Raw genomic sequence first — 27,086 nt, 5'->3', positions numbered from 1 at the left:
TAACCCCCCCAAAAAATGTAAGTCAATTCAATAAAAAATGAAATCTCAGTGACAATGAAAACGCAAATAGACCGAAATGTCGATCTTTAGGCCCCGATTAAACTCAAATTCTTACCTCAATAAAACTGCATCTGCTCTTATTTTTCGCCATAGCTTGGAGGAAATGCATCGCAAATATAATTTTTTTTGAATTTGAGGGGAAACTTTTCTTTAAGGAAATGCAAGGGAAATATTATTTCAAAAAAGGATTCTTTGTTAAAAATGGTTGCTTTAAAAACTAAATTATTATTGGGGCGATTCTTGAACAAATTAATTACAGTTAATTTACATTACATTATCAGATGTGCGCAAAGCTGCTTCATTACCTTATTTAACAATATACCTTGTCCTGAATCTCGACCAGACTGCCATGTCGTCGCCCGCCGACTCCTCACACACAACACCCACTGTCTCTCGCGTACTACTCGCACTGACTGCCTACATGCAACTCAAACTGCTAACCCGCAACAACTAACTCTCGCGCGCTATTACTCTCTCGCAACTGAGCTGACTATATGCTCTCCGGTCAGAGATTCTGCGGCTCGCCATCGCTGCCTATGAAACGTACGCGTTTCACTAGACGTCAGAGGATCCGTCACTGTGTTATCCAGGACAGGCAGCGATCTGTGGCAGATCTGACGTCAGAGTACAATGCTGGTGCAGGCACAAGTGTTTCGGAGCTCACCGTTCAAAGGCTGTCGTTGAACATGGAGCCCCACATCATAACGACTCTTTCATGTTCCTGTGTTGAACCAACGACATCGTCAGTTTCTGTTGCAATGGGCACAACATCACTGAGTTTTCGGTGTATACGTGACTGGTGCTATCGTTTCGCTTTGCTTAACTAGAAGTGTGATTAGTACTCTATTTCGTTTTTGGTTTATTCACTTGTATTTCATAAGAAACCATGGTCAAGGTGACGATTTGTGGAAGCCCATCACTTGAAGTGTAACGAAGGAAGAAAAGCTTGCTGCACATATAACACTCCCTATCTGCTACTACTATACCTTAACCTCGAAGCTGGAGGCAGTTTGCAAAACAGAATTATTTTGTTATAACAATTTTGTTATGTTGACCGTGTTGTTCCTAACGGAGGTGGCTTATCGGAAATGAAAGTCAGAATTACGTTAATATTTGAACAGTAACAAACGAAATTTTGTTTATCTGCACTGTTTAATTGATAAAGAAAACGGTCGCCAGCCTAACTAGGCAAGAGAATGATTAACATTCTCGTTCAAGAAAATATGTATAAGTAACTATAACGGACAAAACACAACCTAGACTTGGCCACACGCGAGTGCAATGAACGCCGACACACATATGTTTTAAGGTTGAAGCTAACAACTGGAGCAGCACAAAAACTATTTGCAAAATTATAACACGTACAGAAAAACACTATCACTTTCAGGGTTTACACAAACTGAGTGGTCTTTATACTGTTAATATGCACACAAGAGAGATAAACACTTAGTGATCATGAACATATAATTTCCTACTATGCAGTTTTCTACTTTTACTACCGTGAAACATAAAATTAACATTAATGTAAGATACTGACCCACTTTCTGATATTAAAAACAGGCAGTAGTGTGATTATTTACTAAGCAAAACTCTATAAGCCACTGTCTTAAGAAATTTTAATTTGAAGTTGGCAATAACACTTTAATAAGCAGTTTTACTAGGAAAATTATTTCAGCAAGCATCATTAACTTTAACTTTCTCTTTACTATGTTCAAAGGGCATCAATTAGAAAACTGGGTTTCAATGTACTTTCAGTAAGGACACTCGGTAATCACTTTACTTCAAACGGAGAGGACCCTGAGAGGTGTTATGATGAGGAGTAAAATCAAGGTAGGTACATAAATTCAGATATGAATTACCTTATATTTCAACACACTAACACATCCATTAGGCTGATCCTTCACTGTACATCAATGCAGTATTCCGATACGAAGATTGCGCAATGTGGTGGCAACTGCATGTTGGTAGGTGGAATTGCAGGTAGAATTGCTGGACTCTGTCATTTCTTGGTGGCGATGATAAACAGAAATTCCAGAATAGTTCCAGCTATTTATCCACCCATCCGAGGCATTGGAAAGTAGCAGAAAAAGCCTCCCTCGGAATCATCACAATATGCATCTGTTACTTGGCAGTGCACGGACTCGTAGCTCGTCCCCGACTCGTAGCTCGTCCCCGACTGACTATCAGTTCCACCTTTTCCACCTAGGCCAACCACAATTTGCGCGCGCTACACAGTTCCGTTCCCGAGGGGAACCACTACACCATTTACATACAAACTAACTAAGAACCCTAAGTGAGGATCAGCAATTTACATAACAGCAAACAAATACATTAAATAAAACAAAACATTTACACATATTGACATTTCTAAGAAAAAATTATTCACACAACATTACAATCATATACAGTAAGTTTTGTTCCCTCCAAACGGGACAAAGCGTATAAATTGCAGATACACTACTTTGCATAGAATCAAATCACGACATCAAAGGTTTAACAAAGGAAAGAGTACACAATTTTATGTTATCGATTCAAACACATTTACAGACGATCAACAATGTAACATTAAATAAAGCAAAAAAAAAAAAAAAATTAAATCCATACAGCATAAGAGCTGTGGTGTTACACACAGTCTTGCGAATTCGTGTGTCCTGGGAGGGAATACTAGGAGGAAGAAAAGAAAGTAGCTGAACCTTTATTCCCTGTGGCTTAGTTTGCGAAAATGTCTACAATAGCTTTTGAAAGTAATCCAGAATACTGTTACAACGATAGCGGAAAAAACTATACGGTATAGCACTGGGGAGTAGGAGACTAGTGTTTAACATCCCATCGACAACGAGGTCGCTAGAGACGGAGCACACGCTCGGATTATGGAGGGGTGGGGAAGGAACCATCGCGGCATTTGCCTGAAGCGATTTAGGGAAATCACGGAAAACTTAAATCAGGATGACCGGAGACGGTTTTGAACCGTCGTCCTTCCGAATACTTGTCCACTGTGCTAACGGCTGCGCCACCTCGCTTGGTGTACAGCACTGTCTGTGATGATACTGGCAGTACCAGACTGTAGCCAGCAGGAAGAAAGCTGCAAAAGAATAATTTTGGACGGTTCTCAGAAAGGCACCCACTTGTTGCACAAGCGCCTGCGGGTATTTGCGACGCTGTGGGTTTCCGGAAAACAAAATCTCAATGACAGCCTCTCTGCTTGAAATTCGCCTACGCTACAGACGGCATTTTGAAGACTACATACACAACCGCCATCCGTCGGAACTTCATGAAGCTATAGTGGCCGAGGCCGGACTATTCCACGATGTCCCGCAGATAATTCCGCATTTTTTTTTTCAATCGAAATTGGCTGAGAAGATTTGAATGGAGATGAATTGATCGAAAATGTGGTGCAAAGGAAACCATAGTTTTCAGAATTTATCAATGATGAAACTGCCAAAAGACACTGGCATGAAGTCGTTGGGCTTCCCGCGTACCGTTGTCTTTCAGTGGTACTGAAGGTGTGAAGGCGCAAATAAAAAGTTACGTTGCTGCAAACAACAAAAAGTTCACCATCTTTGGGGTTGGGAATATTCTAGAGGAAGCTGCCAATCGAATGACTAGCAGGACCTGGAAGGAAACACTGAACATCATTGGAGACGTCTTTAGAGGGACGGCGAGAAATAAAGGCGTCGTGAAAGCCTGTAACCTCCCCCTCACTTATCGACCTTAATGACAGTGAAAAATTAAACCGCGTGTACCTAATGGTAATTTGGGAAAAGCAATCGTCACCGAAGTTAATCTGTCGGTAAAGAGGGAGGAAAGGGTTACATCTAAATGAAAAGAAAAATGCTAATGAAACAGGTGGAAATTAATTTTGAAAAGGGGTAAAGTTAATAAAGAAAGTAAATGTGCGGCCGTTACGTTAACAATTAACTAGCGGTAATTAGATATTTGAGATTTGGGGGAAATTACGGTCACCAGTCCTAAGGACAATTACTATAGTAACTGAAAAAGAAAGGTTATTACACATATAATTAGGACTAGAAGCGTGGCAACTGAAGGTTGACACGTGCAGTGTGAAAACTGAAAGTTTGTCAGAAGTAATAAATTTCGCTACACTCTGACTTAATTTAGCAAAAGAATTAATAAAACCGGAAAATCGAAAGTTAATTTAGTGACTGAAGTTAGTAGTGAACTTTCTTTCTGAAGCACATCGAAATTCAGTAAAACACGGTTAGTCTTGGACTACCTCAACAATCATTTCAAAAGCTACTTGAATCTACGCAATTTAGAAATAAGGGATTTAACTTTGAACTTGAATTAAATGATTCTGAACAATTAACAGTAGTAAAATTTAGTACGTACCAAGCTGAGCTGCAGTCACAGGTAAGCTAAAATACGGTAACAAAACTCGCACTCTTAATTTGTGCATGTGTAATCCGAATATTGTAGCCAGCTATGAATACCTTAACTGAACTTTGAAATTAAAGCAGTGAAATCGAATGATGCTGGCGTTTGACTTTCAACGACACTCGCGTTCATTCCGGAAAAGGAAGGGACCCTGCTTGGTAATGCAATTGGGACAATGAGCAACAAACGTTCATGCTAAGTTGCTGTAATTTTGTGATGCAACAGTTTTAAAAGTTTGAAAAGCTGAGGTCTGCCATACAGTTCTAAAACTTTCCGCGCTTCCAGTCTTCCTTGTTGGCTGATTGAAGGTTTGAAGCCGTCGATCGAGGAGGTGGCGACAGTCACTCATTGTCGGCCGTCGCTGTTGCTGAAGCTGGATGTTGGCGCACCTTCTTCTCGACACGGTCACCAGACGAAACGGGCTCTTGATGTGCGCCAGCTAATGCTCCCCGTCCGCGACACCGTGTCAGAAACTATCATAGCAAGTCGAGCGCAATTACATGCTGCCAAACACCGAAAGCGCGGCAACTCGCGGGAGCGTCACACAACACACCTGCTCCACTGCACTACTCCCGACAGACTCCCCTCTCTGCCCGCGCTCCACGCGACGGAGTTAACACTACCAAGGATCCTAAACACTTTGGTTCTCCACACGACCTATCGATGTATTCGTTCGATAGCATAGTTTTCCCTAGGCCAGACCCAGCGTATAAATACAAATAATATTCACAAAACAAACCAACATAAATGCATAAATATATATATATATATATACAAACAGTAAAACAATTACAATATATAAAGAGACAGAAATGTCATATCTTCAGGTGACAAAATAAGGAAAAAAATTTGCAGTGCAATAGATGGAAATAGGAGGATATGCGTTTCCGGCGTTACAAGCCTAAGCTGAAAATTTAATTATATATCTGGGAGGGAGCAGGAAACGCTCAAGAAGTGCGGAAGAAAGCAATTCTGTGAGTGCTACTTCTCCGCTACGGTAACTGCAACCCGATTAGGAACTGAAGAGGGGAGCATGCAAGCGACGAATCGTTACTCCTAGAGTACAGTAATTATCCATGACTGTGGTCTGGGCACATATCTTTGACCCTAGCTGACAGTCCCGTATCATATTTTTGTTTAGAACTGGACAGTTGTATTTCTTTTGTGCTGCATTTGGAAGTCCACTCTGTGGAATCGCCAAATTACTATATCGCCATACTCGGAAAGCGGCAGTTGCTGCGGAACGTTTTTGAGTAGTGAATCTCATTTTGATTTTGTTGCAAACTTTTGTCTGTAACCACAAAGAACTATGGAAATTTAGATACTGCTGGATACAGTTCTTATTTTTCATTATTTAGCAATGATCTGTCACACATATTTTTCATAAATTTGCATTATACGACATTTTGTAAGAAATTTAAACATGGGACTTAACTGTAGTCCAACATTACCACCTACAAGGTGTCCTTGTTAAATTACTTTACCTTTGGTATGGTATTTACCTACATTATATTAAAATAATTCTTTTTAATACAAATTTCTGATTATACTGTAATAAATAATGGACGATAAACCTGAGCGGGAAATAGTTGTGTGGCCATATCGCCCCTATGCCCCAGATGTAATGAATATATTTTTAAGGGACGTACTTGAGAGAAAAGCCGAGTCGGAGGAGAGAATCTGAAATTAAAGATTCTGTAACTGTCAAAAATGAGGGCCAAGTCTGCACCAGTGGAGTCATGAAAATCTGCTGATCTGTGGCAGAAGCGTGTTGCACGGCAAGAAGTAGGAAATTTTGGATTTGGCCTAAAGAAAGGTATGTTATTATGTGCAACGAATCTGATATATTATGCAAAATTCAACCTCCGGTTACGGTGTCCAACAACAGATATTTGTACTGTATTCTGCCAAAGAGCTCGAAGGCGTATGGTACAAATGAGCAATATTATCAATTATTTTTCTTGTGTGTTGGTATTTAACTTTCATAAATTGCAAGATGAATGTGTTATATTGTGTTTTCCTTCTGCTCTAATAAGTGGCTATAAGAGCTGTACTGTATACTGAAACATATTCCAGTTAACACACACCACACACACACACACACACACACACACACACACACACACACACACACAGAGAGAGAGAGAGATAGAGAGAGAGAGAGAGAGAGAGAGAGAGAGACAGAGATCAAGGGTAGCACAACCACACATTCCAAACATTCAACGGTTGACAACGAAATCCAAGAGACGGTAACAACATTCTAAACATAAATTGAAGTAAACGAGTGTTCACATTCTTTCTCTGTGCTGTGCTAATGAAAATTCGAATGACAGAAAGCAGAATAACAGCTCTGAGACGTGCGTGGCTCATGTTCCCGCCATCATGTATTTTACACCCTGTTTTTAACGTATTTCCACCTCACTACGTTAATTTAAATTACTGGTGTCACTGAGTCGCTTCTTTGCCTGACTGTGAGCGGCACTAGTAGCGGGTATCTATATATCCCCTCTCGCAGTATCTTTGCTCGACTGCTATTACATCCCGGTCGTTGTCCGTCGTAAGAAGTTCGGGTCGCGAGTTCGGGCTGCCAGTCAGTTGGAACGCGTCTCGAGAGCAGTGCGGACCTGCCAGTCGTTTGTTGTTGTTGTGGTCTTCAGTCCTGAGACTGGTTTGATGCAGCTCTCCATGCTACTCTATCCTGCGCAAGTTTCTTCATCTCCCAGTACTTACTGCAACCTACATCCTTCTGAATCTGCTTAGTGTATTCATCTCTTGGTCTCCCTCTACGATTTTTACCCTCCACGCTGCCCTCCAATGCTAAATTTGTGATCCTTTGATGCCTTAAAACATGTCCTACCAACTGGTCCCTTCTTCTTGCCAAGTTGTGCCACAAACTCCTCTTCTCCCCAACTCTATTCAATACCTCCTCATTAGTTATGTGATCTACCCATCTAATCTTCAGCTTTCTTCTGTAACACCACATTTTGAAAGCTTCTTTTCTCTTCTTGTCCAAACTATTTATCGTCCATGTTTCACTTCTATACATGGCTACACTCCATACAAATACTTTCAGAAACGACTTCCTGACACTTAAATCTATACTCGATGTTAACAAATTTCTCTTCTTCAGAAACGCTTTCCTTGCCATTGCCAGTCTACATTTTATATTCTCTCTACTTCGACAATCACCAGTTATTTTGCTCCCCAAATAGCAAAACTCCTTTACTACTTTAGGTGTCTCATTTCCTAATGTAATTCCCTCAGCATCACCCGACTTAAATCGACTACATTCCATTATTCTCGTTTTGCTTTTGTTGATGTTCATCTTATATCCTCCTTTCAAGACACTATCCATTCCGTTCAACTGCTCTTCCAAGTCCTTTGCTGTCTCTGACAGAATTACAATGTCATCGGCGAACCTCAACGTTTTTATTTCTTCTCCATGGATTTTAATACCTACTCCGAATTTTTCTTTTGTTTCCTTTACTGCTTGCTCAATATACAGATTGAATAACATCGAGGACAGGCTACAACCCTGTCTCACTCCCTTCCCAACCGCTGCTTCCCTTTCATGTCCCTCGACTCTTATAACTGCCATCTGGTCTCTGTACAAATTGTAAATAGCCTTTCGCTCCCTGTATTTTACCCCTGCCAGCTTTAGAATTTGAATGAGAGTATTCCAGTCAACATTGTCAAAAGCTTTCTCTAAGTCCACAAATGCTAGGAATGTAGGTTTGCCTTTCCTTAATCTATTTCCTAAGATAAGTCGTAGTGTCAGTATTGCCTCACGTGTTCCAACATTTCTGCGGAATCCAAACTGATCTTCGCCGAGATCGGCTTCTACCAGTTTTTCCATTCGTCTGTAAAGAATTCGCGTTAGTATTTTGCAGCTGTCGACTTATTAAACTGATAGTTTAACTGCCTGTCGGGGAGTTGCAATGCGGCAGTAGTGCAGTCGGGTTGGAGCAGCAGTGAGGTCAGCGTCCAGATGGCTCTCCCGACCATTGCCGCCACCCATCACTTCAGTGGGCCACGGTCTTGGTGGATCGTCGGTCGGTCGTCCTACTGGACGACGCGTTTTGGCTCGCCGATCGTTCATGAGTCGGCTGTGTGTGTGTGTGTGTGTGTGTGTGTGTGTGTGTGTGTGTGTGTGTGCGTCGACTCCAGATTTGTCTTCGTGCGTGCTTAGTTACTGTTGGGTACTGTTCAGGTCTTCGTGCACATGTTTGCCAGGTTTTGTGTGTAGTTGGCGTTATTTCAACCGACGACTATTTTAGATGCTGTCGGCATTCTGAGGGTAGTCGGTCGGTTGTGGCGGACCAGGGAATGTATCTCCACGCGGTGCAGTCGGTCGGGTCTGATGGTGGTCCCTGCACAGTGTCGGAGCGTGTGCGGAGCTGTCCGATCGCTACGAGCTTCGTAGCCCACCGACCCAGGACGTCAAAGTTGAGTTGTGTTTTAAGTACCCAAGCCACGCCCATTTGTGTTGTGTGTTTCGTTTCGGTGGTTCGCTGTTGGGGAGGTGTTCCTGTGACCAACACCGAGTGTTTGTATTGCTGAAATTTAGCCGCCATGCGGTGGAATTAACTATATTGACTGACTGCAATTCAAGTGCACCAGCAGAATTTTCTGCCTTGTGCCGGTTAGTGTTCCGGTTACCGGGCCCTGGCCACTAACGTAATTTCAGGCAGTGTCCTTTCTTCACCTGTTGTCGCTGTCCAACACGGTGTGTAGTTTTGACAATTTAATACATATACATATTTGATTGTGGATAATTACCCCTGTAACATTTTGTGTTCGAATTCTCATGTACCGATTGGTGGCAAGCAAGTCGTTTGTCGCTCGGTCTGTGGCTGTCCCTTGGTTGGATTCCGACGAGTCAAGTGTAGCTGGGTTCACCCACCACCTGTCACACCGAAGTGAACGAGGTCAGACCGACCCTCTGTAGGCTTCTGAGTGCTGTTGTCTTTACCGCCTTTCTCACTGGTGTTTAAACGCCTGTTTATGATCTATTATAGCCAATGATTTTTAAAAAATCTTGGTTTCACTGTGTTTTATGTAAATTAAAGGTCTTCACCCGCGTATAAGTAAGTCTGAATACCAGCAAGTGGATATTTGCTGGCTTTTCCTTTAGTTCGGTTTCATTTATTTAAAACTTACGGCTTATTGTTATACTTTTTTTTAATTTTGGAAAATTAATTGTGGGCCTTCAGCCTTGGAACCTTATCCTTAAAATTACCTTTCAAGCTTAAACACTGCGGCCTTCTGCCTTTGAAAGGTTATGATAATTTATTTTAAAATCTTGGAAATTTTATTGTGGGCCTACAGCCGTTTGTATTGCATCTTGTTTATGTTTGTCTATCCACCCCTGCCTTGAGGCTTTCAGCCTAGCTGTGATATATACAGGGTGTTTCAAAAATGACCGGTATATTTGAAACGGCAATAAAAACTAAACGAGCAGCGATAGAAATACACCGTTTGTTGCAATATGCTTGGGACAACAGTACATTTTCAGGCAGACAAACTTTCGAAATTACAGTAGTTACAATTTTCAACAACAGATGGCGCTGCGGTCTGGGAAACTCTATAGTACGATATTTTCCACATATCCACCATGCGTAGCAATAATATGGCGTAGTCTCTGAATGAAATTACCCGAAACCTTTGACAACGTGTCTGGCGGAATGGCTTCACATGCAGTTGAGATGTACTGCTTCAGCTGTTCCATTGTTTCTGGATTCTGGCGGTACACCTGGTCTTTCAAGTGTCCCCACAGAAAGAAGTCACAGGGAGTCATGTCTGGCGAATAGGGAGGCCAATCCACGCCGCCTCCTGTATGTTTCGGATAGCCCAAAGCAATCACACCATCATCGAAATATTCATTCAGGAAATTAAAGACGTCGGCCGTGCGATGTGGCCGGGCACCATCTTGCATAAACCACGAGGTGTTCGCAGTGTCGTCTAAGGCAGTTTGTACCGCCACAAATTCACGAAGAATGTCCAGATAGCGTGATGCAGTAATCGTTTCGGATCTGAAAAATCGGCCAATGATTCCTTTGGAAGAAATGGCGGCCCAGACCAGTACTTTTTGAGGATGCAGGGACGATGGGACTGCAACATGGGGCTTTTCGGTTCCCCATATGCGCCAGTTCTGTTTATTGACGAAGCCGTCCAGGTAAAAATAAGCTTCGTCAGTAAACCAAATGCTGCCCACATGCATATCGCCGTCATCAATCCTGTGCACTATATCGTTAGCGAATGTCTCTCGTGCAGCAATGGTAGCGGCGCTGAGGGGTTGCCGCGTTTGAATTTTGTACGGATAGAGGTGTAAACTCTGGCGCATGAGACGAAACGTGGACGTTGGCGTCATTTGGACCGCAGCTGCAACACGGCGAACGGAAACCCGAGGCCGCTGTCGGATCACCTGCTGCACTAGCTGCACGTTGCCCTCTGTGGTTGCCGTACGCGGTCGCCCTAGCTTTCCAGCACGTTCATCCGTCACGTTCCCAGTCCGTTGAAATTTTTGAAACAGCTCCTTTATTGTATCGCTTTTCGGTCCTTTGGTTACATTAAACCTCCGTTGAAAACTTCGTCTTGTTGCAACAACACTGTGTTCTAGGCGGTGGAATTCCAACACCAGAAAATCCTCTGTTCTAAGGAATAAACCATGTTGTCTACAGCACACTTGCACATTGTGAACAGCACACGCTTACAGCAGAAAGACGACGTACAGAATGGCGCACCCACAGACTGCGTTGTCTTCTATATCTTTCACATCACTTGCAGCGCCATCTGTTGTTGAAAATTGTAACTACTGTAATTTCGAAAGTTTGTCCGCCTGAAAATGTACTGTTGTCCCAAGCATATTGCAACAAACGGTGTATTTCTATCGCTGCTCGTTTAGTTTTTATTGCCGTTTCAAATATACCGGTCATTTTTGAAACACCCTTTATATTCTAATTATTTTATTTGTAGTTGTAACTGCGTGAATCCAGTCACTTGAAATTTACCTTGTTGATTTTTAAGAGTTCTTGTTTGGAGGCCTTCAGCCATGAAAGATTTGGAGTTTGAAACTCGTAGTTGTAAAAGTTCGGCTATCTGCCGCTTTCATTGTAAATGTGTTATTAAATTACAATAAACTACAATTTTGAGTGAAACTGACCGTCACCTAATTTGGCCCTTTCCACAATCCTAATCAACTGTTTTTCCGAGCGGCTTTAGCGGGCATTTCGAGCTCTAAAACCAGAACAAGAATACCAGTAGAGCAGCATCTACAAATTCTGAAAGTAGAAATATGAACTATTATTACGTCACAGAAAATCACAAAATGCCAGCGTCACTTATAACGCAACGCCAATGCTCAGTGTCTAATACGTAAAACAAAGTAGTATTCACTAAGAAGTAAAAAAAAAAGACACATTCTTATGTATATTGGGTGCAAAACTTAAGGACGAAAGTAACCTTCGCGTGATGTATCACTGAAAAGTAACATAGCACGATGGAACTTGGACCACACGTAGAAACAATTGCTAAAATGTAGTGCAGAAGTTAACTGAAAGAAATACACAATGAAGGAACAGATGATACTTTTCTTCAGGGAGAAACATTACCGCGAAGCTTTCTGAGAATGACTGGGAGACGCCAGGCAATATACTCCTGCAGTTCCATTCGTTTTCACCGAGTAGTTAACATGTTATGTTACTTCATAAACCTAGTCCTTAGGCTTTGCGGAGCAATGTATTTCGGGCCAGTGCTGACATATTAAAAATAAATGAATAAATAAAGGCGAAACGCGTAAGTCACGATAAAAATCGTTCTGTTGAGCTATATGTAAACGGACCTGCCGTAAAATTGACCTACATTGTATTCACGTTCATATTTAAGCTTAACATTTCCATCAGATTGATGTAACGAATTGTCTATAATTTCAAGCAGGAACATTTGTACGAAGTTGCTTACATATTGCTCACTAAAACACTTCGACACTTGGCCACTGTTTAATAAAACAAATTTTGAGATAAACTGCCATTCACTCATTAAATTTCAAAATGATGCATGGCAAGTAACAGGTAGCCATATTTATTCACAGAATATTTTTTACATATTGTACGAACCCACTGCCTCTAGACTGTAGATATATATTTTTTTATAATTGCAATTTATATCAAATGACGCACTTGTTAATGGCATAAGAAGGCAGCACCTATGGGCTATTGAAATGTTCTATGCTGTTACAAACTAAGTACACTCCTGGAAATGGAAAAAAGAACACATTGACACCGGTGTGTCAGACCCACCATACTTGCTCCGGACACTGCGAGAGGGCTGTACAAGCAATGATCACACGCACGGCACAGCGGACACACCAGGAACCGCGGTGTTGACCGTCGAATGGCGCTAGCTGCGCAGCATTTGTGCACCGCCGCCGTCAGTGTCAGCCAGTTTGCCGTGGCATACGGAGCTCCATCGCAGTCTTTAACACTGGTAGCATGCCGCGACAGCGTGGACGTGAACCGTATGTGCAGTTGACGGACTTTGAGCGAGGGCGTATAGTGGGCATGCGGGAGGCCGGGTGGACGTACCGGCGAATTGCTCAACACGTGGGGCGTGAGGTCTCCACAGTACAAAGATGTTGTCGCCAGTGGTCGGCGGAAGGTGCACGTGCCCGTCGACCTGGGACCGGACCGCAGCGACGCACGGATGCACGCCAAGACCGTAGGATCCTACGCAGTGCCGTAGGGGACCGCACCGCCACTTCCCAGCAAATTAGGGACACTGTTGCTCCTGGGGTATCGGCGAGGACCATTCGCAACCGTCTCCATGAAGCTGGGCTACGGTCCCGCACACCGTTAGGCCGTCTTCCGCTCACACCCCAACATCGTGCAGCCCGCCTCCAGTGGTGTCGCGACAGGCGTGAATGGAGGGACGAATGGAGACGTGTCGTCTTTAGCGATGAGAGTCGCTTCTGCCTTGGTGCCAATGATGGTCGTATGCGTGTTTGGCGCCGTGCAGGTGAGCGCCACAATCAGGACTGCATACGACCGAGGTACACAGGGCCAACACCCGGCATCATGGTGTGGGGAGCGATCTCCTACACTGGCCGTACACCACTGGTGATCGTCGAGGGGACACTGAATAGTGCACGGTACATCCAAACCGTCATCGAACCCATCGTTCTACCATTCCTAGACCGGCAAGGGAACTTGCTGTTCCAACAGGACAATGCACGTCCGCATGTATCCCGTGCCACCCAACGTGCTCTAGAAGGTGTAAGTCAACTACCCTGGCCAGCAAGATCTCCGGATCTGTCCCCCATTGAGCATGTTTGGGACTGGATGAAGCGTCGTCTCACGCGGTCTGCACGTCCAGCACGAACGCTGGTCCAACTGAGGCGCCAGGTGGAAATGGCATGACAAGCCGTTCCACAGGACTACATCCAGCATCTCTACGATCGTCTCCATGGGAGAATAGCAGCCTGCATTGCTGCGAAAGGTGGATATACACTGTACTAGTGCCGACATTGTGCATGCTCTGTTGCCTGTGTCTATGTGCCTGTGGTTCTGTCAGTGTGATCATGTGATGTATCTGACCCCAGGAATGTGTCAATAAAGTTTCCCCTTCCTGGGACAATGAATTCACGGTGTTCTTATTTCAATTTCCAGGAGTGTAAATGAATAAATAAAGACGAAACGCGTAAGTCATGATAAAAATCGTTCTGTTGAGCTGTATGTAAACGTACCTGCCGTAAAATTGACCTATATTGTATTCACGTTCATATTTAAGCTTAACACTTCCATCAGATTGATATAACGAATTGTCTATAATTTCAAGTAGGAACATTTGTACGAAGTTACTTACATATTTCTCACTAAAACGCTTCGACACTTGGCCACTGTTTAATAAAACAAATTTTGAGATAAACTGCCATTCACTCATTAAATTTCAAAATGATGCATGGCAAGTGACAGGTAGCGATATTTCTTCACAGAATATTTTTTACATATTGTACGAAGCCACTGCCTCTAGACTGTAGATATATTTTTTTTATAATTGCAATTTATTTCAAATGACGCACTTGTTAATGGCATAAGAAGGCAGCACCTGTGGGCTATTGAAATGTTCTATGCTGTTACAAACTAAGTATTTCCACACAACAGTGTCGAATATTGCTAATGTTTCATCTCAGCTCACCACAGCGCCGTGCAATCTCATTACCAGACAAGTCATCATACATGGAATACAATAGAGTACGTAGGTGTCTTGTTTTCCCCTTATCGAACCATCTTGGAAGCAAAATCATTTTATCAAACCTTGATCATTATCATATTTTTTCATTTCACTTGTTTGTAAGTCACCAAAAACCCATGAAAAGACAAAGGAAAAGATTCTTAATTTTGTAAACTGCTGTGAAAACATCTGTGGGGCAAAATTCCGTTGCAAATATAACACTGACCTGCTTCTTTTTCTTGCCAAATGGATCTCATCGAAACGATTTCGTTCCGACTGATACAATATTCCAAATTATTTTTCCCAAAAAACTTCACTATTTTAGTTACGAAGTGCCTATTAGTTGCATTGTTTCACGCGTTTGTTTCATAAGTGCTCAGTGTGCGTTTGCTCTAAGCTGTGAAGCAAAGAGGTTTTAAACCTGACAATCGAATCTTTTTATTAAACTTAACATTCAGTAACGTTGGTATGTTCTGTGGTTTGTCTCATTACGTCCGCACCTGGCAGCAAAGCGAAAAACATTCCTGAGGCCCCAGCAGCAATTGTACAAATTCTCTTTGGTTCCAAGAAAGACATTTCCGTTCTGTTTTGGTGGGCAAGGCCTTGTGGCAGCGGCGCAGTCTGCAGGGTACAAAGCGGCCCGCCGCCTATTGTGCGCGCAGCTCAGAACCCCTGTAGTGCAGGTGTGGCCAGACGGTTCAGCGCAGCCATCAAAATCCCGGCGTGCTTTACTCCGACTCTGTCCCTTTGAAACGCCGACTCTGGCGTTTTTCTCAGACGCGTTCAGTTTTCGTCGTCACGAACCGCTGCCCCGCATCACGTCACACCGCACTTCCTGAATGGGCGTGGGGAAGCTGTCGAAGCAATGGGCCTAAAGTGCGAAACCTGTCGGTCTGTATTCGGGAAAGATAGTCTGGTGCGGCTCCGATACTGCAGAAGTCAGCGCAGTGGTTCATATCTCGCCGACATCACGGAGTCCAGGGACGATGAAGATACGTGTCAGGCACAGAGTTGCAAACACTCGTACAATTTCATTGTTCGCTGAAGGCCGAAATACTAAATATCTTTTTCCAAAGTTGTTTCACAGAGGAAGATTGCACTGTAGTTCCTTCTCTAGATTGTCGCACAGATGACAAAATGGTAGATATCGAAATAGACGACAGAGGGATAGAGAAACAATTAAAATCGCTCAAAAGAGGAAAGGCCTCTGGACCTGATGGGATACCAGTTCAGTTTTACACAGAGTACGCGAAGGAACTTGCCCCCCTTCTTGCAGCGGTGTACCGTAGGTCTCTAGAAGAGCGTAGCGTTCCAAAGGATTGGAAAAGGGCACAGGTCATCCCCGTTTTCAAGAAGGGACGTCGAACAGATGTGCTGAGCTATAGACCTGTATCTGTAACGTCGATCGGTTGTAGAATTTTGGAACACGTAGTGTGTTCGAGTATAAGACTAGAAATCTACTCTGTAGAAATCAGCATGGGTTTCGAAAAAGATGGTCATGTGAAACCCAGCTCGCGCCATTCGTCCACGAGACTCAGAGGGCCATAGACACGGGTTCACAGGTAGATGCCGTGTTTCTTGACTTCCGCAAGGCGTTCGATACAGTTCCCCACAGTCGTTTAATAAACAAAGTAAGAGCACATGGACTATCAGACCAATTGTGTGATTGGATTGAGGAGTTCCTAGATAACAGGACGCAGCATGTCATTCTCAATGGAGAGAAGTCTTCCGAAGTAAGAGTGATTTCAGGTGTGCCGCAGGGGAGTGTCATAGGACCGTTGCTATTCACAATATACATAAATGACCTGTTGGTGACATCGGAAGTTCACTGAGGCTTTTTGCAGATGATGCTGTGGTGTATCGAGAGGTTGTAACAATGGAAAATTGTACTGAAATGCAGGAGGATCTGCAGCGAATTGACGCATGGTGCAGGGAATGGCAATTGAATCTCAATGTAGACAAGTGTAATGTGCTGCGAATACACAGAAAGATAGATCCATTATCATTTAGCTACAAAATAGCAGGTCAGCAACTGGAAGCAGTTAATACCATAAATTATCTGGGAGTACGCATTAGGAGTGATTTAAAATGGAATGATCATATAATGTTGATCGTCGGTAGGGCAGATGCCAGACTGAGATTCATTGGAAGAATCCTAAGGAAATGCAATCCGAAAACAAAGGAAGTAGGTTACAGTACGCTTGTTCGCCCACTGCTTGAATACTGCTCAGCAGTGTGGGATTAGTTACCAGATAGGGTTGATAGAAGATATAGAGAAGATCTAACGGAGAGCAGCGCGCTTCGTTACAGGATCATTTAGTAATCGCGAAAGCGTTACGGAGATGATAGATGAACTCCAGTGGAAGACTCTGCAGGAGAGACGCTCAGTAGCTCGGTACGGGCTTTTGTTGAAGTTTCGAGAACATACCTTCACCGAAGAGTCAAGCAGTATATTGCTCCCTCCTACGTATATCTCGCGAAGAGACCATGAGGATAAAATCAGAGACATTAGAGCCCACACAGAGGCATACCGACAATCCTTCATTCCACGAACAATACGAGACTGGAATAGAAGGGAGAACCGATAGAGGTACTCAAGGTACCCTCCGCCACACACCGTCAGGTGGCTTGCGGAGTATGGATGTAGATGTAGATGTAGATGTAGAAGTTATACCAAGAATAAAGCTTGCAAAGAAGCATTTGGGAGAAGGAGGAGGAGGAGTAGTTCAGCCTTTGGCTAACCAGCTTGCTGAAAGGTTTATAACTTTCGGAAGCTCTGAAGCTACGGAAAGGAGGAAAGTAAAACAAATCCATTTGGTGAATGAGTTTGGTAGTGGACTTAAGTATGATGGATAAAACTAGTTGAGAGAGAAAAAGTCAAACAATGGAAAACCCAGGATGGAATGTAACAATTCGAGAGATAGAAAGTTGCTGCTCACTATACAGAGGAGATACTGAGTCGCGATAGGCACAATAAAAAGATTCACACAATCATAGCTTTCGGCCATTAAGGCCTTTGTCAGCGGTAGACACACATACACACACGCACACACGCACACTCTTGAAGTTGCGCTTGCGTGAGTGTGTGTTTGCGTGTGTGTATGTGTGTCTACTGCTGACAAAGGCCTTAATGGCCGAAAGCTATGATTGTGTGAATCTTTTTATTGTGCCTATCGCGACTCAGTATCTCCGCTGTATGGTGAGTAGCAACTTTCCTTCTCTCGTATTATTGAGAGAGAAAAAGGCTTGATTAAATTAGCAGTTTCAAATGGCTGTACGTTTCAGAAGTTACGTATGTACGAAGGGGCTTGCATTGGATAGACTGCCTTGAAGAGCTACATCAAACCAGTCTCCTGAACTCAACAATGACGTCTCGTTCTCGTCTGTGACGACACATCTTCATATATTTGAAACCTTCACAACTACCGTACGTGAATGGTCAAGGAAGTAGAATTTATAGGAGAAATGTGAGCTTTATAGGAGTACTACAATTCGCTACATGATAGCAAATACACATTATTATCCCTGACATATGATATATTTCTAAAATACAACTAATTGATCATTAAAAGAGTATTTTTGTGCGGAATAGGAAACTATGTGTCATTTCATTGAACTCCCTCCTCCTTTCTGAACAGCCAAGTGGTTTCTGTCATTTAGAACAGGGAAGCCAGGAATTCCGCACATGAGTATTGCTCTTGCACGTGTGCATACCTGGCTGCACAATACCCTCACCACCACAACACACTGGAGGAGGGGGAATAAGGGGAAAACAGTGAATGTACTGCATTAAATGGCGATGCTGTCAAACGGTATACGACTTAGTTTCATATTTCACGTTTCTCAGCAACACAGAACACAAAACAATTTTCAGTACTATTTAATTATTTTTGCTCGCTGAAGACATGTTGAGAAAACAGTTCTTTGTTGAATACAAAATAATTTTGTGCTGTTATGGTCTTGAGTATGGTTGTAATTTCACTGATGTGTGTGTCTGGTGTGTTTCCTTCTTGTTTTAATCTTTGGGTGATGGTGTTGATTGTTTCACTTATTGGGATGCAAGTGCACAGTGATGTGATGTCGAATGATATGAGGGTTGCTGTGTCCGGTATGTGTATGTTCTTGATTCTGTCAATTAACTCCTTTGAGTTTTCCAGACTCCTGTTGTTATCAAACGTGTACAGTTTTTTCAGTAGTGTGTGTGTTTGTTGGGCTAGGTGGTAGGATGGAGAATTTCGGAAGTTAATGATGGGTCTTAATGGGATATTATACTTGTGAACCTTTGGTAGGAAATTTAGGGTGCTTTTGGATTTTTCTGTGTCATCCTGTTTACCTGGCCTTTTTGAGAATGTTTGAGAATGTTTTGATGTTTTTCGGTGTCTGTTGAGTGTTTTTCTATTATCTTGCTGTTGGGTCACTGAACAGTTTTGTGATGTTGTCTTTGAGACAATCGAGTGTTTTCTCTATGTATTCTTTTTCATCCATATTTACAGTAATATTCCCTTTGTATGCTCTTGTTACTATGGCATTATTCTGTTTTAATTTTTGTTTTTGTTTGCTGGCTGTGATTTCCTCTGATGTTTTATGATTAGAAATTATTGTGGATTTGTCTGTTTTGATTATCTGTGTTATTTCTGCAGCTACTAATTCTCTTGTTAAGTTTGCATTAAAATTTGGTGTGCTCAGACTTTCTTGTTCCTTTCTAATGTGTTCTGATTCCGTTATGAGGTTTTCTATTGTTTTGTGTGCTATGTTTGTGTTAATGTTGTGTTTTGGTCATTTTTCTAGTAGGCTCTTTTCTTGTTTGGTAAGATTGTTGTCAGTTAGATTAGTGATTCTGTCATGTAACATATTCTTGGTTGAGATTGTTTTTAGTGGTTGTGTTTGTGCTGTTGATTATTGTGTTGAGTTTTGTGTTTAGTGTCTCTCGTTCTTCTTGTATTACTTTCTGAATATATGCCTTTTCTCTCTCTGTTATTTCCTTAAAGTGAGCTGGTATTGTAAATTTGTTGGCCTAATCTAAATGTGTTTGGTAAAGTTCAGTGTTGAGCGACTGCTTTTTAGCATGTAATTCCCTAATTTCCTGCTTTAGCTACAAAATCTCCACCTTCTTTTTCACTTTCTTTGGTGCAGATGGCATGCTGTTCACAGAGTTTTTGGTATAATCTGGAATTACAGTATTAGTTAGACAATTTTTATTAAACTGTATATTGAGAGTTGTCTTCTGAAGCTTCATTATGATGTCCCAGTATTTGTTGTAGAGCTTGCTGGGAAATGCCTGGCTGGGCGACGAAATATTCATCATTTGGATTTGCAGCTCCTTGTGTTGGCCGTGTTTGCAGTTAAAATTGTTGGATACGAGGTCCGCCAGTTATGCAAAACACCGTTTATTCTCAGTAAACAAACATGTTTCTGTGCCACTGTGCCATCATCAGTGGGTTTTCGTTTTTATTTATTCTGTAATGTGAACAATTTTGTTAAATGATTATAAAATTATGTGCATCTTTAGCCGAAATAGGATACAGGACGGAGCACACAACACAGAAAAAGATCACAACACAAGAGACACCCATGGATAAATTTAACAGATCAGGAATATATGAACTCACATGCAACACTTTCCAGTCAGTGTACATAGGACAAACATGCAAAAACTTCAGAACCAGATATTCAGAACGTCTCAGAGCTTTAAAAAGCGACAGCTCCCATAGCACATTTGTTGACCACCTTATAGCCAACGTACACCACCCAACCACAATAGAAACAGACTTAAGAATACTAAAACCCAGCCACAGCCTATACAGCAAACTGACCATTGAGGAAAACTTGCATATACAGAAGGCAATAGTGGAAGGAAAACAGGTCTTAAACGAATACACTACACTCTGCAAGGGCACTCTATTTAACACATTAAAGGAACTTTACAAATAAAAAGAGCACAAACTGTTAAAGTTTACACACACACACACACACACACACACGAAAAATAGATACACTAAAATCTGCAAAGACGCACCATTTACACACAAAAGGAATACCGTATAAACTACAACACACACGGCTAATAAGAGCAGAGAAAACACACACACACAAAAAGATAAAATGCAAACAAAATTCAAATTTGGCGCCGAACTCTCTGGTGAATAAATGAACACTGACGGGTCTGGGACACACAACAAACCGCAATCACACTGTGTTTTGGTGAAGTGAAAAGTGTTTTACGACGTTATGTGTGGAAAATAGTTGTTATAGTTACGTGTACATCACAACAGCTCAGCATCATGCGGAGAATGGAAGTGCTTGCCACACGAAAACTTAAGTAAAAACGAATGTAGGCCCGAAAACATCAGGACAAACTAAATTGCATTCTAGAAGATATCTTAACTCCCAGCAAAACACTTTCTCATCAACATCATTTGGTTGCAGATGATAAGCTACCTGTAGTAATTAACACACATGTGATCCAGAATTTTCATGCACACCAAATGTAATGGTATTTACAAAAAGAAACGATCTATTGTGTGAACTAAATATCCACATAATTTTTGTAATCATTCAGTAAAAATGTTCAAATTACAGATAAAATAAAACGGAAACCCACTGACGATGGCACAGTGGTGCCGAAACATGTTTGGGTAATGAGAAAAAACGGTGTTTTGCATAACTGACGGACCTCACAACCAACAATTTTAACTGCAAACACGGCCAACACAAGGAGCTGCAAATCAAAATGATGAACATTCTGCTTGGTGTTGTAATGACATTTCTTAGCAAATTTGCGGTACCTATCAATTATACGACTGTATATTGCGAATTGTCATTCTTTTCTTCCGTCATTCCCACTGTTTTTGAAAGACTTGTGACAGTTGACCACTACATCACTAGACTGCCTCTTCTGTGCAGACAGCCACTGGAACTATCAACTTCTGTTGTGTTGTTGTTGTTGTGGTCTTCAGTCCTGAGACTGGTTTGCTGCAGCTCTCCATGCTACTCTATCCTGTGCAAGCTTCTTCATCTCCCAGTACTTACTGCAACCTACATCCTTCTGAATCTGCTTAGTGTATTCATCTCTTGGTCTCCCTCTACGATTTTTACCCTCCACGCTGTCCTCCAATACTAAACTTCTTTTATACTTCTTTTATATCACGAAAAAGTATCGAAGGGTAAACAGTGCTGACGCCACGATTCCGCTGAACTGAAGATAGTTGTGGCGACCGAAAAATGCCGCACCGCACTGTTAAATGAAATTACACGAAATGGATTCTCATTTTGCGAATCTGCACTGACATTAGCTGTTTGCTAAACATGAAAATTTGTGACGAACCGTCACACCAACCGGGAATTCACGTTTATTGTGAGCCGTCGCCTTAACCACTACGGCCAACCGAACACACCTACAGGACCGATCCTAACTTCCACGTGTCACTGAGTCCGCAACTCTTACGTTGGTATACACTCCTGGAAATTGAAATAAGAACACCGTGAATTCATTGTCCCAGGAAGGGGAAACTTTATTGACACATTCCTGGGGTCAGATACATCACATGATCACACTGACAGAACCACAGGCACATAGACACAGGCAACAGAGCATGCACAATGTCGACACTAGTACAGTGTATATCCACCTTTCGCAGCAATGCAGGCTGCTATTCTCCCATGGAGACGATCGTAGAGATGCTGGATGTAGTCCTGTGGAACGGCTTGCCATGCCATTTCCACCTGGCGCCTCAGTTGGACCAGCGTTCGTGCTGGACGTGCAGACCGCGTGAGACGACGCTTCATCCAGTCCCAAACATGCTCAATGGGGGACAGATCCGGAGATCTTGCTGGCCAGGGTAGTTGACTTACACCTTCTAGAGCACGTTGGGTGGCACGGGATACATGCGGACGTGCATTGTCCTGTTGGAACAGCAAGTTCCCTTGCCGGTCTAGGAATGGTAGAACGATGGGTTCGATGACGGTTTGGATGTACCGTGCACTATTCAGTGTGCCCTCGACGATCACCAGTGGTGTACGGCCAGTGTAGGAGATCGCTCCCCACACCATGATGCCGGGTGTTGGCCCTGTGTGCCTCGGTCGTATGCAGTCCTGATTGTGGCGCTCACCTGCACGGCGCCAAACACGCATACGACCATCATTGGCACCAAGGCAGAAGCGACTCTCATCGCTGAAGACGACACGTCTCCATTCGTCCCTCCATTCACGCCTGTCGCGACACCACTGGAGGCGGGCTGCACGATGTTGGGGCGTGAGCGGAAGACGGCCTAACGGTGTGCGGGACCGTAGCCCAGCTTCATGGAGGCGGTTGCGAATGGTCCTCGCCGATACCCCAGGAGCAACAGTGTCCCTAATTTGCTGGGAAGTGGCGGTGCGGTCCCCTACGGCACTGCGTAGGATCCTACGGTCTTGGCGTGCATCCGTGCGTCGCTGCGGTCCGGTCCCAGGTCGACGGGCACGTGCACCTTCCGCCGACCACTGGCGACAACATCGATGTACTGTGGAGACCTCACGCCCCACGTGTTGAGCAATTCGGCGGTACGTCCACCCGGCCTCCCGCATGCCCACTATACGCCCTCGCTCAAAGTCCGTCAACTGCACATACGGTTCACGTCCACGCTGTCGCGGCATGCTACCAGTGTTAAAGACTGCGATGGAGCTCCGTATGCCACGGCAAACTGGCTGACACTGACGGCGGCGGTGCACAAATGCTGCGCAGCTAGCGCCATTCGACGGCCAACACCGCGGTTCCTGGTGTGTCCGCTGTGCCGTGCGTGTGATCATTGCTTGTACAGCCCTCTCGCAGTGTCCGGAGCAAGTATGGTGGGTCTGACACACCGGTGTCAATGTGTTCTTTTTTCCATTTCCAGGAGTGTATTTCCTGATTCCCGCGCAGAGAATTCTCGATCTGCCTGACCTTTCGTAAGCTACTTCAAACTACTCGGATCCTAAATCTTCAGGTCTAATGAAGAAATACAGCCGGCCGTTGTTGCCGAGCGGTTCTAGGCGCTCAGTCCGGAACCGCGCTGTTGCTACGGTCGCAGGTTCGAATCATGCCTCGGGCATGGATGTGTGTGATGTCCGTAGGTTAGTTAGCTTTAAGTAGTTCTAAGTTCTAGGGGACTGATGACCTGAGATGTAAAGTCCCGTAGTGCTTAGAGCCATTTGAATAATTTGAAGAAATACAGCTGCCAATGAGAAAATTTTTCCTCCCTTTTACGTTCAAAGCTACTGACAGCTCTGGAAATGTTTTGGTGAAAGATAGGGTTAAATCGGTTTCCAAGCCCATCTGGAAAATAGACAATTTCGTTAGAGGTGTGAAGCTTGTTCCCCATTCATTGGCTATAGCTGGTGTAATTAAAAGTCCGTACACTTGAGTGAGTGTAACTGGGAACCACGAAAAGAAGTACGAAAACCATTTCAGCCGAACACAGGAGAGGAACTGTCACACTGAACAAACTGGCAATTCGGACATAGCCGGACATTCTTTGCACTGTGACTCCATGAACTGAAATTTCATGAGACTAGCGTTTTAGTCAAGGCGACGAATTTTTATGCGTGTTTCCATAATATGGGAGCAAATGCTTGTAAACACCAATCTACCATTGAACCAAACTCTGCCATCTGGTTTTCGTTCTACTGAGCCTATGCGATCGTTCCATTTCGTATCACTACAAAGTGTTACATACTCGATTTGTATAATGTCTGGTCATGCTGTAGTTCAGCAGCATCAGAATATTTCGACAAAGATGAAAAATCATTCGTCAGCTACGCAAGAAAACCTATATTGGGTCGCTTCACCGGTTTCGACAGTTTAAACTGTCGTCTTCAGAAGTGAAATAGACAGATCATTGGTAAGCCAACGTCAAAATAAGAATCGGACGGTGGTGTCCCTTGTTACAGAATCAATAAAACAGAGGGACATTGCTAAAAATATATGATACGTGTGATGAGTGGCAAACAATTAATAGTCAAATTTTGCAACATATCACATATTTTTTGCCTACTATACAGTTGGAGTAACATGGGGCTAGGCTACAAACATATTATCATTCGGTTTTCAATATGTGTGCTGTACACCATTGTACCATAGTTACATCATTCCGAAGCAGAAATGCAAAGCTAAGGAACGTAATGTGTCCCCCTACACTCAATGATCATTTGTACCACCAGTCTCATGTACGAGCAAATAACTTCCCCTGACTTTCTTTTTCCCAAATAGGTCCATATAACGTCATAATGCGGCTTGCGGCAGGGTAGGAGGTGAAAAGTGTTTGGGAAAGGGGTTTCCTTTGAGAGACGTTAATTCGGATCCAAGAGAGTTGTTAGTAAGTGTGCAGTGGGATCAGGAACACAGTGCATTTGGGCTGAACCAGGGGCTAATACTAAGGACGAGAAGAAAGATTTCATTTCCCCATTCTCTAAACAATAGGTACCAAACAACTCGATAGCAGTGCATGTTGAAGCGCCGCTTCTTCGACGGCGATGTTCGCCAGCCCCGGATGGAATCCGCTGGGCGGGTTAATGGCGGAGGTCGATGGGCCTGCCAGCCTGGGTATAGTGTTTATGTGGTTTTCCACGTCCCACTAGTTGAATACTGGGCTGTACCCAAGCCCCGGCTCAGTTGCACTATTCGCAAACATTCAGCGAATTTCTGCTCACTTTCACAAGGGTAACACTACATGTAGGAAGTTGCAGACACACATACTCCATCGTGGAGGAAACAGGAAGACATGGGAGACAGGATGGGCATTTGGCCATCCCTTAAATTAACAAAGCTAAATCCGTTAATAACAACACTGGCCATGTGCCGATGCGGCACAAAGCACAAGAGGAAAAAAAAGATAAAACTATGGGCAAGCCCACCATATGCATAAACCACATTCTCACTGGTAAATATAATATACGAAATTTTAAGTAATATGTTATCTTCACACTGTTATCACATAAAATGTTGTTGTTTTGGTGGCATTAATTCCGAAGAACGACTTGATGGAATTCTCCACACTAGTTTGTCCTAAGCAAGCATCTACAACTGCATAACTACTGTAACCTACATCCACTTGAACCTGCTTACTGTGTTCAAGCTGTGGTGTCTCTACACAATTTTTATATCTGCACACTCCCATTCGTTACCAAACTGTCGAGTCTTCGATGCATCACGATGTATCCTAGTACATCCACATGAATCACATATTTACACTGAAAATCTTTTGAGAGAAAAGTGTGACTGTAATCAAAAAGTATATTCACTGTTTGATAAGTTTAAAATGTCATTGACTGAGTTAACAGATATTGTTTGTGGAAGAATATGGGAGTGCTTGGAATTTCTTAAAAACGGAATCTGACAAAAGATGAACAGAAAATGTCACTTTCAGGAGCAAAATTAAAAGTTAAAATACAGATGGGTTTCCCATGCACTACTGTGTCAAAGGGGAGACCCTTTATCACCAGTTGTGTTCAGGTTAGTAATGTAAAAACCAATCCGTTACAATAGCAATCTAAATGAGGATACAAAATTAAAACAATGAAATTCCATAGTTCTTTTAGGAAACGGTAAGAGAGGAATTACAGGTCTCATACAGGATTTAAGCGGATGCATTGTAAGTAGGCTGTTTAGGTTTTCTTATTGGCAACGCCACGTAGTGCTCTGTATGAAAATCACTGGTTGTGCTGTGTGCAGTCTGTGGCGGGTTTGCATTGTTGGCTGCCATTGTAGTGTTGGGCAGATGGATGTGAACAGCGCGTAGCGTTGAGCAGTTGGAGGTGAGCCGCCAGCAGTGGTGAATGTGGGGAGAGAGATGGAGGAGTTTTGAAATTTATAAGACTGGATGTCATGAACTACTATATACATTATGACTTTTGAACAATATTAAGGTAAATACATTGTTTGTTCTTTATCAAAACCTTTCATTTGCTAACTATGCCTATCAGTAGTTAGTGCCTTCAGTAGTTTGAATCTTTTATTTAGCTGGCAGTAGTGGCGCTCGCTGTATTGCAGTAGTTTGAGTAACCAAGATTTTTGTGAGGTAAGTGATTTGTGAAACGTATAGGTTAATGTTAGTCAGGGCCATTCTTTTGTAGGGATTTTTGAAACTCCGATTGCGTTGCGCCAAAAATATTGTGTGTCAGTTTAAGCACAGTCTTGTACAATTTTTCTAAGGGGACGTTTCAGCATTACAGGTAATGGTTTTCAATTAAATGTCAACCAAGTAACATATTTTGTGTTTGCCTGTACTCCCAAACACAATGATAACTTGAAAATCTAAATTGAAACTTTCGAACAAATGAACGAATCAATATAACTGACAGTTTTCTTCTGTACAGCACATAATTGAAAGATTAAATTTAAATTAGAATTCAGAACGAAAGTGTGTAGGACAACTAAAATGTGCATCCATAAA

The sequence above is a fragment of the Schistocerca cancellata genome, chromosome 6 (assembly GCF_023864275.1).
Source record: "Schistocerca cancellata isolate TAMUIC-IGC-003103 chromosome 6, iqSchCanc2.1, whole genome shotgun sequence".
Taxonomy (NCBI): Eukaryota; Metazoa; Arthropoda; class Insecta; order Orthoptera; family Acrididae; genus Schistocerca; species Schistocerca cancellata.
Note: the sequence above shows the minus strand (reverse complement) of the source record.